The sequence below is a fragment of the Lichenostomus cassidix genome, chromosome 2 (assembly GCF_008360975.1).
Source record: "Lichenostomus cassidix isolate B80296 chromosome 2, HeHo_3.0, whole genome shotgun sequence".
NCBI lineage: Eukaryota > Metazoa > Chordata > Aves > Passeriformes > Meliphagidae > Lichenostomus > Lichenostomus cassidix.
The window spans coordinates 28,909,895-28,920,804 of NC_139482.1; the positions used below are offsets into that span (position 1 = coordinate 28,909,895).

Consider the following 10,910-nt stretch of genomic DNA (forward strand, 5'->3'; position numbering starts at 1 on the left):
AGACTGCTGCTACCCATGCAGTCTCCCTCAAATGCAGAGCTTTAGAAGAAGCTTCAGATACAAGTAAGAACCACTCAGAGTGCTCCTGGGCTTTTGGTACAACATATCAGCTTTGCCCTGCTGGAGTGAATGCCCACACTCTGCTCACATGTGACACTGGAACATGGTCCTGGGGAAATGATGAGCACAGTGTCACAAATGGTGTGTCTTCACATCTTCACTAGATCCAACACTTCCTCAATGACAGCAAAATTTATTTCTTGAATACTTCACATTGCCCTCTGTATCCTACTGGCAACAAACAGTGGCCCAGACATGCACTCCTTGCCCAAGAGCTTTGAGAAGTATTTGAAATAGCCAGTCAGATGAAGGCGGTAAGGGTGAGTTCAGGGTCAGAGCTTCTATACCTGCAATACTTTCTCAAAAAGCAAATGTGGAGAAGAGGTGCTGATGTTTCTGTGCTACTGAACTCTCCACCAGCACACAGTCAAAGAAGTTAAAAACCTGAAAAAGTATAGTCAACAAGGTCTTTATGTACAGCTGGCAAAGCTGGCAGAGAGGTTCTACTTGATGCCCAGGAGACCTGTAAAAATGCTCTGCTCCCAGCTTCCAGCTGCAGGTAATTAGCATATCTTAAAAGATCAACAAATATCTCATTGCAAATTAAAAATTTGTGTAGACATCTTTGTTGTCCCCCTGCAGAGAAGTTGCAGGTGTCTTCACAGGTCAGGGAAATCAACTATGTGGCCTCTAGTTATATTCTAAGTATAACTTGGTTTATTTACACATATAAATAAGTACTGAAACAGAGAGAATCAAACAGTGTGCAAGTAGTTCCCTTGTTAAAGAGTCTCAGCTCATCAGTAAAATTGGGATTACAAGCAACAATTCCACCTGAGGAACAGATTTTAGTATGAGATCAAAGCGAATAGCAATCTCACCTTCCAATAACGCAGCTCCCTTCACACACAACTCCACATAACACAAATGAAAAAAATTAGCATATCATTCCAGGAGCAAATATTTATTTATGTGCTTAAATAAAAGAAAAAAAAGGGAAAAATAGTCTGGAAGATTGAAATGGCACCATCTGGTGACACCTGCCACACAGCATGAATGGCTCATGAAGCTACATTTTTTGTTTGAAGTTTTGGTGAACAGCCTTGTGTGTGAGCATAAAAGCCTTTAACACAAAACTCTTGATCAGCCACTGCTTTTTTTTATTGCGTTTCTTCCACTTTCTGTAAAGACAATTGTAGACAGCCATGTGGATTCAGATACTTCATTCAGAAATTAACAGAGTAAATCAAGTTATATATAAGACTCACCTCACTCTAATTTATAGTTCAACTCAGACCATTGAACTTGTAAGTAAAATTTATGGGGGAAGAGCAATAAATTAAATTGCGTAGAAGCATAATTTTTATCCTGCAGTTACTTGTACAGTTCGATTTAACACATAAAAAATGGAGTATAATACTAACTTGTTAATAAAATGTGCACAGCGCTGACATGTAAAAACAGGTTTATAATTGGTTGGTCCACTCTGTTAGCCTTGTTGACAACACTAAATTTTCAAACCCCTACATTAGTAACATTGAGCTAACATTATAAATGCAGAAAGCTCATAAATGCATACAACAGAAATTCATTTGCCCTTTGATTTTTTTTTTGAGTGTCTTTAAAGTGAAAACTGTAAAATTACCACGTAATAAAAGCCAGTACACTGAACACTAATTGCCCATTTATAAAACACTCTTTTTCTCCAATCACATAGGTGTGAGGCATAAACTTCTTGGGTTTTACGGAGCTGCGATTTATACTTTCAGTTCTCTTTCTCTCTGTTGCATTTCATCTAAAGCTTATAAAAGACGAGCTGCATTTTATTAATCTGCATCAGCATTCATTGGACATTAAATCTACGTAGATCCCTACAGGGTTTTAATTGTGGCTGAATTGCCAACAATAATTGTGCCTCTGACTAACTGTGGAGAGCAGGCCACCCTCGCTGCCGGGCACAAGTGCTAGCTCCAGCACCAGCCACGATAGCCCACTTTGTCAGCCACCCGAAGGGAAGTTGTCAAGTCTGGGACCCTGCTGCTTTATTCCTATAACTATGTTTTAGAAACACCTCACAAGTGGAATTGTGGTTGCCTCATCCAGAAAATGTGGAAAGGATTAATGTGGCATGTAAAACAAATCACTCCTGAGCTCAGCTGAGAAAGTGGGTATTAAAAGCACTCCAGTCAAAAGAGCTTTAGTGAAAGGGTCATGGTGATATACAGTCAGCACATGTTGGGCTGGTAAAGCTGCAGGGTGTTTGGAAATGGTAATGGTCCATGGGTGTAAATTCTTTCAAGACCTCTTAAAGGCACATGTGTTTCTTGAGCATGTTCTCCAAACAAGGACCTGTTATAGGTTAGCTTCACTGGAACTTTTAAACTTTATTGATTGGTTTGTGGTATTCCAGGTTTGCTTACTGGTTTTTGTGAGGTTTTTTAAATGTTGTTGATAAACACAGAAAACGATCATGACAATCAAAAACTTATATATCTATAAACTATATTGTATATAGATTTATTGTAACATACTGCAGGATGTGTTACTTCTTTTTTTTATACCAGTAATCACTGGATTCACAAGAGTTAAGGGTCTATCAATATTTCTTTTATGAATGCAGGCTGGTTAAAACGTCTGTAGTTTTGAGGTTAAAAAGGTCAGACCTTTAAGTCTGACATAACATTTAGTGGGCCTTTATATATGTTTGTAACTTTTGTAACATAATATTTCCTAAAGTTATTAAAAAGATGGCTCACGGTAGCTTTTCTAGTAAAGCTGGGAAGACTGAGAGTGCTTAGCAAAAGCTTTATTTTACAAGTTGCACTATTCCTTGTTCTTTTTTTTTTTGTCTTAGGAGTTTCACTGTGATTTAGCAAAAAGAATAAAAATGGGATAACATATATGTACCATATAGCATTTTTTTACCCAAACAATTGCCACTATAAGATGGTAATGTCCAGAAAGGGTCTTTAAACAACAACTCACCCTGACTTCCATCAGAAACATGAGGGTTCAATAATTTTATACATTAGTCCTTCTGTGCAGGGATCACTTCACTTACATTTGAAACTGAGCCATTTTTGAGAAGCATGTGTCAGGTGTTGAGCAGAACACAGCCACATCTTTATACAGAATGAATGGCTGAGAAATGGAACTGTAAAAATAATGTATCTACTTGTTACAGTACTTGCCATGATATAATTAAAAACACTAATAATCACTTCCAACATGCACTCATTCAGCTGAGAGCATATCCCTGCAGCAAGTGGCCTGCATTCAATTCTAGGGAAGCTTATTACAGTCATGGTCCAAAAGCCAGTATTTTAGAATTTGGCCAACAGAATGCTGTTTTGGTTAAGTACACTGGAGATTAGGATATTTCAGTCTTATTTCTGAATGTATTTGTTTTTAACACAAGACCACTGTTAATTATTTTAAATGGTCATTTAACCTGTGTTCACTATAACAGACTTGAAAGCAAAAGCACAGATTGCAGTTACATGATGTGGTAGGTGAAAACATTTGTTCTGAATAACAATATTTAATTGAAATCATATTTAAAAACACCAAAGAGTTGTTTTCTCACAAACCCATAGGGCTCTTATGAACAGGAGCCATGGTTAAATGATCAAAATCCTACTTAGTCAAGTTAAAACAAATAAATAAAATAACATATGACCTTGGCAAGGTTTGGGTTCTATGTAGGTTCTGGTTCAGTGCCTCTGTCATTGGCGCCAGCTACAACCATGACTACAAATATTGTTTCACAGGCTTCAGCAATGACACCATTTGTTACTTTTGCCTAGTACAGCACTGGTGAAAGTCAAGATCAATCATTCTCCTGCAACATTTCCATCGTGCAATGAAGTTCCAGCCATAAAGCAAAGGGACACTCAGTAGATATGATGTCACCGTCTGGCATCTTGATGGAAATCAGAAAACTTTGCAATGCTCACCTTCACCATTAACTTTCCTGTCCTCTTCCCCTTCAGGAAGGTGAAATGTGATGTACCTGTAACCTATCTTGAAAGAGATGTCCTGTAGCTGCTTGAGAAAACAGCTGAGGTAACTGGCCAAGACACACTTAGATGTTTTGTGAAGAGACACACAGCCTAAAAAGAAAAAAAAACAAAACAGAAAAGGTTCATAGCAGATGTGGGGTGCTGTAATGGTATTGTTCCACATCGCAATAACATGCAGGAAACTGGGCAACACTAATCTATAAACTAAATTATTGCTGTTCTGCCCAAACATTTTCAGAACCAAACACCTGCAAGAAACAGCCAAATAGTCTGAACAGGAGACTAATCCTTCTGGGGTTTTTAACCCCAAAAAGCAACAACAAAAAAATAAACCTAGGTTTATGAAATTGTTTTCTTTAAGCTTGCTAAGCTAGAGGGCATTTTTTTCCATGAGTATCCAAGAGCTGCTTTGTTAAATCAAGTAAATGTTTTCTGTACCTAGGAAAAAGACGCTGTTTACCTTTTGTTTCAACTCCCATTTTACACTAGTCTTGATAGTCTTCATATTAAAACATCAAATCAGCTGTTTTGGTGAAACACTGTGGGGTTTTTTTTAAGCTGAAGTCTCTAAAGTGCCTCAAAAGCATTGTAATTTAAATTCGCAATAACATCAGCCTTCAAGTTTTGTTCCTTTTTGAGAAATCTGCTCTTTCTCACATCGAAAACTGTAGATTCAGATCCAAAGACATTTGTCAATACATTCATCATCAAATCTGCAAGACCATTCCAACCTGGAGAATAAGCTAGCAGGAGAAAGAAGAATATTAAAGTTTTTATTTTGTTTTTTTACTTCTTTTCTGTCAGTGAGGCTTTAATAATTTGATTTTAATTCATTGAATCATAATTCATTGAAAACCTCTACTTTCCTTTCTGTTGGAAGACAATCCAGAAAATATCCAATAAAATAATACAAATAGTAAGTAGACTCACTTGAGTAAAGAGAATGACTCAATGAGAATGTCACTGATTTATACGCTGAAGATGACCTCTTTCTTATCTAGAGAAAAATTTTAACTATACTTTGTCAGTAACCTATGGCCCTTTGGATAGTTGGAATTTATCAGACATTTCACTGCCTAAAAGAGTTACTTTGGACACAAAAGGAGCCCAGGGTAGAGGGCTAATGAGCTCTTTGTGCAGCTCATTATTTATCTCTTCCAGCTCTCACCCACCATCTTCAGGCCCCCAAACCTGACTTTTAATGTAGAATGAGGCGTGAAGCACCAAGGTCCCTCTAAAATTATTCATCCTCTTACTCTTCTGCAGAATTGCCTTGAAGATTAGTAAGGACTAGGGCCTTGCTGTGCTAGGAAATGTATTAACATTAGCAAAACAAATATTATTTGCTTTGAAGGTCTTCTGACAGTAACAGTCAGTGGGGTTATGCCCTCTTAAACAGGAAATCAACTAAGGAGACAAAAAAAGAGTAAAACAAATGTGGGGTTTAGTTTCCTCTCAAATTAGAGGAAAAAATTGGGGTTGTTTTGTTACATGCTTACTGAGCTAAATCCAGCTTGTTCAACAAGGCTTTGACATGGAAAGACCAAGAGTCAAAAGGGAATTTCATTGTAGGCCTGTGAGCAAAAACTAGGGGTACTTAGAGAAAAAGGAGAGGAAAAAAAGTCAAAAGGGAGCAGGAAAAAATACTTGGATGGGGAAGGAGAAAGTTTTTTAGTAAAAAATATTCTGACTAAATAATTTGCGTTTCAAAAAAGTATGTTAGGAAAATAATCTACTCTGCATATAATTTATCCAAGAAATCATCAAAATTCCATGTTTCAGTGAGGCCTCATGTTTCATTTTAAACTTATTCTAGAAAAAGATATAAATATTTTGTGAATTTAATTTTTTTTAAATTTAATACATTTTTTGTAGATTTCTTTTTTCTTAATTTTTCTTTATTCATAGAGGGAGAGAATGGCAAACCCAGGTAAGCCTTCATGTGGAACAAAAAAATATGCTGTAATCCTAAAGCAATGTACCTTTTTTCCCCACAAAGTTGAACAAAACTGTTGTCATCTTTTCCAAGAAGCAAAAAAAGGCAAAACTAAATTCACAGCATGACACAAGCAGCAAAGCATGTAAGTTATCTCACATTTTCAGCTGCTGATGTGGGACTGTCCTTGTGTCATACAGGGCATTTCATACAGGGCATGGACACCACATAGCAAACCTGTCCAAAGAGAAAGAGAAGGTGAGAAGGAGGCAAATGTTCACTTTCTTTTTGCTGTTATTGTTCGCAAGCTGCTGCCAGTGCTGACTTTTCAAACAGATTTTCTGTGTGGTCTTGTCCACACTTTCCATGAACTTGCCACATTTTGCCCACAAAATCCCTCTACATTTCTGAAAAAAATGCTACACAAAGGGCGTGAGCACTCATGACTTTAGAAACAGTCTGATAATGTACATACACATGTCTGTGCACATGTGTTGAAAACATTTATCAGAACCTTCCTCTGTTACTCTGCTTTCAGAATTCACAAGTGTCCTACCAACCCGAGGCACAATATCAAAATTAAGTATTCACAACTGAATCACCTGTGTATTCTGCTATCTGGCCCATATACATTGGTACTGAAGCAGTCTCAAAATGTCATTCTCTACCTTCTGTTAGCCATGGATTTTGCCATCATAAAAAACAAAACTCTGGATAGGACTAGGAACAGGATAACCAGCTCTGTCTTCTAAACAAAAGAGAGCAGATGCAGGAGGCAAGCACTCCCACTAACAACTTTGAGCAGCAATTTTCAGGCAAACAAGAGGAAGTACTTTTCATTACAGTGTACAATTAAATCATGGCACTCCTTACCACAGGATGCTGCAGAAGCCAAAAGAATAATAGGGTTCAAAAGGAGATTAGACTAATTCATGAAGGATATGTCTATCAATGGCTATTAAGCACTGTGATCCGGATGCCCTCTGGCAAAGGAAGTCCCTAACCCACTGCCTACTGGAAGCTGGGAGGGGATTCCATGGGAGAACTTTGGCATAGTTTTTATATTCATATATATAAAAATATTATTTTAATTGAATTGAACACCTTAAAGAACTGGTTAGTTCTCAGACTCACAGTTTTTATTCCTACTTGGCTACTCAAATGTTTGACATGTTCTTTTCAGAAGCCTTTTTTTAGCAACTTCATTATATTAGTCCTTTAGAGACAAAACAGTAACTTCTTTTAACTTATTTAGCTGATGTTATTCATCCAACTTGTAGAAATCTCTCTACCTTTGTAAAGCCGCAACATCAGTTCCCAGAAACCTGGTAAGTATAACTGAAATAAAATGTGATATGTGCACACCTGTACAGCAGATGACTATGTTAAAAGTGATTAAATAGCATTTTTTTGTGTTTCTTTTAATTTGAACCTTACTCCCTTAGAAGAGTAGCAAGAAATTGTTAGAGCCAGGACCCCTCTGAGCAAACCAATTTACTGAGGCGGAAGATGCAGCCCTTGATTTTACAAACTGAGGACAGATAATTGTCAAACCTCAAAGAACACATCATTGCAAAGCTCCTACAGTAACTCTTCTCTTCCTGTGGCCTTCCATTTGAAATATGTTTGTATCATTTATACTGCAATTATGTTCTAATGTAAGATACATTTGGAGTGTAAATATCAAGATTAAATCTACCTTGAAAACTCAGGCTGAATCAGGTTTATAGCCTAGAGGCAAGTTGTGAATCCCATAAAGCATTGTTCGAGGGACCTGGTTAGTGTTCTGTACACCTGCTTAATGTTTTTTTTTTCACAGTCACAAATGTCAAACTGCTCACTAACGCATTGAGGTTTGAATGACAGCCATGCACTTGAGCACCAGTTATGTTTTTTCACTACCAAATTGGACTATAAATGATGAAAAAGAGGTCAGAAAGGAAGTATGGAAGCATACAAATTTGAAAGGGGAAACTGCTAATAGTCATAAACCGTGTGCAATCAAAGGACCAGCAAGTCACTGTGAATTACCTGCTCCATGAATTACTGATCTAACTGCATTATGATATGGAATTTTCTAACTCCTTTCATCTGTGGTGCAACAGCTCCTAACAGCTCCCAGATCAAAAGCACGACTGCCAGTGAAACCATGGAGAAAAAGCCCACAACACTGACTTTCATTATGAGCACTTATTTGTTAAACATTTCTTAATATGCAGGTTTCATTATTTATTGATTCAGTGATTGGATGTACTCTAGGTGTGCCACCTACCAAATCTGAGGAAATAGCACAGAAATGATCATCAGTGTGACACCTCAATGCAAGTCAAAACTTGTAAGCATGTGCACATAAACACTCATAGCTTGTGTATTTCTCCACAGGTGGTAACATGCAGAACAGAAGTTGGGACACTTTGGTTTGTTTGTTTAATCCAAATCACCCAAAATGCTTCAGAAACAATTAGTTCCATGTCAGTAGTTTTACTGACTGTATAAAGGTGATGAGACAATTAGCTTGCACATGCCAATAGAACCAACATGAAGACACAGACTAAGGTACATATTAGCAGTGATGAGACAATTGATTTCTACAGGCGCCCATCATACCATAAATGCCCCAAAACAGAATTCTAAACTCAAGTTATGACCACAAAAACAAAGCTCAAGTCAGCAAGCATATTAACCAAAATGTATGGGAAATTCTTTTAGCTGAGCTTAGAAATTCCTATGGTGTCTATTACAATATATGAAAGACATTTCTAATCAAACATTTTTCCCCCCCTAAATCTGATTTCTAGACTGGATGAGAAAAAAAGAGGTTAGTTATCTTCACCTGAGCAAATCTGATAATAAATATACTATAAATAAACAAATAAAGGGTGTGTGTGTATGTGTATATATATATATGTATATATGTATAAATACATATATACACATATACACACACATATATATACGCATATTTTGACAGGTATCTCTTTTTTTTGTGTGTTTCTACTGGGACAACTCTGTGTCTGTCCAGAGATAAAATGTGAATTGCTTTCACCATCATGACAGTCTGCACACTGAATATGTCCTTTTCTTGGTGCTTATTGTAGGGAATAAATGCATCAGGCACTAACAGCTGCATCATTATTTCAGTGTGAAACTACTTAATACTTTCCACCCAGGAACATATATGTAAGTATGTGATGTGCAAGCAAAAAGAAAGCAAATACAAGGTCAGTATCACCTTGCTGGTAGATCAGCCTAGAAAATAGACTTTCTATTCTGTGGAAAGAAGTGATTGTGAGTTTTCCTGAAGAACTCATGCTTTTGTAAAGGGAAGAAAACTTTCAAAGAAACACTATGGCAAGAGAGCTTGTGGAAGGGCCAGTGACCCCCACTTTATGTTTTCCTCCTCCCAGCCACCCCACTCCTGAGGCAGAGGCCTGGTTGGGGTGTCAGGGAGCTGAAGAAGCAGCTGCCTGGGGAGTGGGGAGCCAGGGGAGCCTAGGCTGGCATGCGACCAGGAGCACAGGCTTCCTGGACAGCCTGCCCGCCTGCTTTCCATTGAAACTTTCAATAGAATCAACATGTTCCTGTGAAATGCTTCAATTCTGTAAAATCAGCATTTTCCAACAGAGAAGTGTTCCACCGGAACATTTTCAACCAGCTCTAATAATCAGGGCATCTTTAGCATCTCACACAGGGGTGGTGCTGAAGGACATTAAATTTCCATCTCACAGACCATAAGCTAAAAGCCCTCCTTGCCTGCATTCCACACTGCAGCCATGGTTGTCACCAGAGCTGTCTGCCACAGCGGGCTGGGGGGTCTCCAGGGAGTGTCACCAAGTGACAGCACATTCTCATTCCATCGTCACAGCTTGACTGAAACTGCCCAACAGCAGGCACCACGAGTTCTGTGTGGCCAAATACAGGGCCAGGGCAGAGAGCATTTGTGACACGCTTGGGAAAGGTGAGAAATTTTTGAAGCTTTGAAGAAAGTTTAACAGTTTTAAACTATCATAGGAACCAAGACATTCTCAGCTCCAATCATGAGAAGAGGTTTTCTTATGCATATATATATGTTGGAACATTTGAGATTAAATCTCTTTTTTTCTTTAGTGAGTTATTTGGCTGATTTCCATGCCTTTCTTAGATGTGGATTCATAAACTGGACAAAAAAGTATGGATTTTATTTATACAAAAATTTCATTTGAGAAAAATTTTAGGAAAACAGCAACAAGAGTGTCAAGCAAAAAAGAAAATGAATGGTTCCTGACAGATGTCAGTCTAACCACCAGATGGAAACTGCCATTGATGGTCACACCTTTTTATGCAACCTACTTTGTTTTCAGTGAGAGACTTCAGGAGCTTGTTCTACCAAGAGTTAAAACGTAACTAGACAAACATCTACAAATATAAATCACTGTAAACAATTATTCAATCAAGATTTTTAATAAGTGAATCTGAATGATCAGAAACTGATGCGTGATAGGTTGGGGGGTTCTCAGTGAGCATAATGAACCCAAATATATTTCTTTACCACAAGAAATAATTAAGAGAAATATGGTATGTTTCTGTAGCTGATGTTGGAACCAAAAAAAGACAATTTAGAATTTATTGTCAGCAAGTGTTAAATAATCACACTACGTGAGGGTAATCAGGTCAATCCAGACTTTTGAATTCTATTTCACGACTCATTGTTAAGTATTGGATTTCAAACTATGTATGTCCTTCATTTTCTCTTTGGTGCAGCTATAATATTTACCAGCAGAAATCATCTTGAAGCAAGTCATGCAATAGTCCAGATCTTCTAGGGTGCAGTGTCTTAGTCTGAAATCAGCCGAATAAATCTCAGGAAGAATATGCCTATTTCACTGCGTTAGCCATAAAAGGAGGCTGTGGGG

At 37.7% G+C, this 10,910-nt stretch overlaps 1 long non-coding RNA gene across 1 annotated transcript; it reads right to left on the reverse strand.

Moving 5' to 3' along the window:
• Positions 1 to 4,548: 4,548 nt before the first annotated feature.
• Positions 4,549 to 9,798, reverse strand: LOC146441032 (uncharacterized). Its single transcript, XR_014850391.1, has 3 exons — positions 9,749 to 9,798; positions 6,178 to 6,255; positions 4,549 to 4,825 (listed from the first exon to the last, which is right to left on the reverse strand). It is a non-coding gene; the product is annotated as an uncharacterized LOC146441032 (long non-coding RNA).
• Between the last annotated feature and the right edge of the window lie 1,112 nt (positions 9,799 to 10,910).